This window comes from Mastomys coucha, unplaced genomic scaffold (assembly GCF_008632895.1).
Source record: "Mastomys coucha isolate ucsf_1 unplaced genomic scaffold, UCSF_Mcou_1 pScaffold20, whole genome shotgun sequence".
NCBI classification, from domain to species: domain Eukaryota; kingdom Metazoa; phylum Chordata; class Mammalia; order Rodentia; family Muridae; genus Mastomys; species Mastomys coucha.
The window spans coordinates 45,493,169-45,495,841 of NW_022196903.1; positions in this window are offsets into that span (position 1 = coordinate 45,493,169).

Below are 2,673 nucleotides of genomic sequence, written 5' to 3' on the forward strand. Positions count from 1 at the left end.
TTTCAGGTCCAAATTCCAAACACTTTTCATAAAGCTTCCTGGATCTTTCCAGAGGATGCTGCCAACCAGCCTAATTTTCAGCTTCTGGAAATGGCCAAGCTTTGGAAGAATCTGCAACAAGAAAGAGAAGCATGCAGATCTTTGTAATCTTGGCTTATGACAATGGCAACAGGAGTGCTTTCCCAGAGCTTGACTACTATCTTCTTAGAACTGCATTGGTTAACTCTGAAGCGGCATTTACTCCAACTTAAAACACCTCCTCAGAGCCTAAAGCATTTTCTTAGGTCCTCACAACTTAAGCTTTAGAATTCTCAGACCTTTCAAGAACTTTATATGTCTTTAAAAATCCCATTATCAGGAGACAGAGGTGGTTGGTGACAAGTAGCAGTCAGTGTAAGGCAAGTTCTTCAAAGGGAATGGCATCTGTTTGTTGAGTTTACTAATTTTCTGAGTGTGGTCTCTATCTAGTAGTTTCCCTAGGAATATAAGTACTCTGGCCTTTATACAGGAAGAGTACAGAGGAGTCTGCTGAAGCCCTCATTGCTGCTGGTAAACTGAAGAATCTCTCCACTATCAAGTTAACTGAGAAGGGTGAATTTCACCAGAACTTTCTTCGGCAAGATGTGCAGATCAAGTAGCTTCTGAATTCATTGAAAATGAGAGAAACTCACCAGCTACCTGGACAGGCACCCTAGGTTCCTCCATGGTCAGTGGGCGCAGAGGTCACAGGGCAGCAGGAGTCTTCAGCTACCAGCCCCAGAAGATGGGACAGACTTTCCTGTGGAGTAGGAAGTTAGGGAGAATGGCCTACCTTGTCTAGGCAGAGCAGCAATCAACCTTCCAGTGGTTTGCTTGTCCACAGTTTGGACAGTGTACTGTCAGCTGTCAAGATAAAAGGCAGTTTTTTGCCCAAGTCCACTTTTGTCACATTTAAAGCAAGTTCCAGGTGGAGTTCTGTACCCATCCATCTTCTCTGGAGGAGATTAGGGATGCTGCCAGGAGCTGGCATGTCTATCACAAAGTGCTTTTTTAATTAACCATTTTAAATGCCATATCCTGCAGATCTCAGAAACATTTGAGGACCATTATCTATTAATTACATCGAAACTAGACCATCTCCTTACTTTAGCTATTTGTTTTAGGCTTAACTTTGGAAACAAAAAGGAGGGTAACTAAATAAGGCTTATTCCTATGATTAATTACATTAGTACATTGCATGACTACAAATATATACCTGAACACATTAAAGAACTTGGCCATTTAAAGGGGGCTTAAATTCAAGGTCATAATTATCCTTACTAGCTAGCAATCATTTAATAGCTTTTGTAAGACTAGGGCTTTACATTCCATCCCTGAACTGAAAGTTGGTGGTAGTGTGTCTTCAGGCTGGCTGAAAGGTGAGAGAAAGCCAGGAGGGAGCAGGAGAGAAGGGAGAGATCCATGTGTGTCATAGGGATGTAAGAGTTAGAGGATGTGCAGGACACAGCCTGCCAGAGCCAAGCAGCAGCTGAAGAGTTAGAATCAAAGTCACAAACAAGTGATCCATACATAGCTTAGGTTGGTTAGATCAGCAGCTTGGTTAGAACCAGACACTGCAGGGGATAATGGGTGTGTGTGCTGAGTGCTTACAGCTGCTGGACTGTTTCTTTACCACCCCTCCTACTCCTCCCTCTTTCCCCATGACCCCTTTACCCCAACACCTACCCTGTACTTGTGCTCCTGCTAAGACTCCCACGTTGCAACAAACATAACAGACAGGGCATTATACAGTTTGGGGAAGGCTGGAGCAAGTAGGAAAGAAATAGGGAATGGGGGATTTTTTTTCTCATGTTCCCTGGGTCTCTTGTGCAGCATATTGAGGCCATATTCCACTGGAAAGGAGTAGCAAGAAGTTCTCCAAAAACATCCCAAGAGAAGCTAGGGCATGGATGAGACAGTTCCCACAGGTGAGGTATGGAGAGGAGTCCGAAGCCTGAAGTCTGAGGCCCCCAAGGTCTCAGGGAGGATTGGACAAAGGCGGCATCAACTGTACAGTGGGTCATCATGAGCTGATTAGAGGCCAGGAGGTATAGAAGCTGGAGGAGACCCAAGTTCTTGGTACCAGGATTTTCGACAAAGCCAAAGTTTGGAAAACCTAAAAAGTCACACATGGGAAGTGATCAGAGATAGGGAACTTTGCTGGGTGTAGGGAAGCATTTACTCTCACCAGTAGGCATCACTCACCATTCTCAGATCTTCTCAGAGAACTGTGGAAGGCAAGGCCATTGCAAGCACAGAGAAAGGAGATATTCTTAGTGGCTCAGTCCTGTGAGAGTGGAGTGAGCAGGCACCAGCATGGTTCACCACACAAAGGAACCTTGGCAGGTTGGAACCAAGATGTGGGGGCATGACAGACACAGAGAAAATGAGAGACCAAAGACAAACACACACAGAGAGCTTGGAGGCTGGGACCTTTTAAAGAGTGTGTGAGCCTCATTGTGGGAATGTGCTACACTTGCTAGGACAGGTGATGACCTAAGGTGCAGCAGCTGAGCTGATGAAAGGCAGGCTGGTGGAGCACCTCATTTACAATCCTGTTGAGCTCTAAGGTGGTGTCACTGAGATTCTACATTCAGACTTGAGTCTCTGCTCCTCTTTCCCTAACAATGGAATGGTGGAGTTTATCTTCCTGTC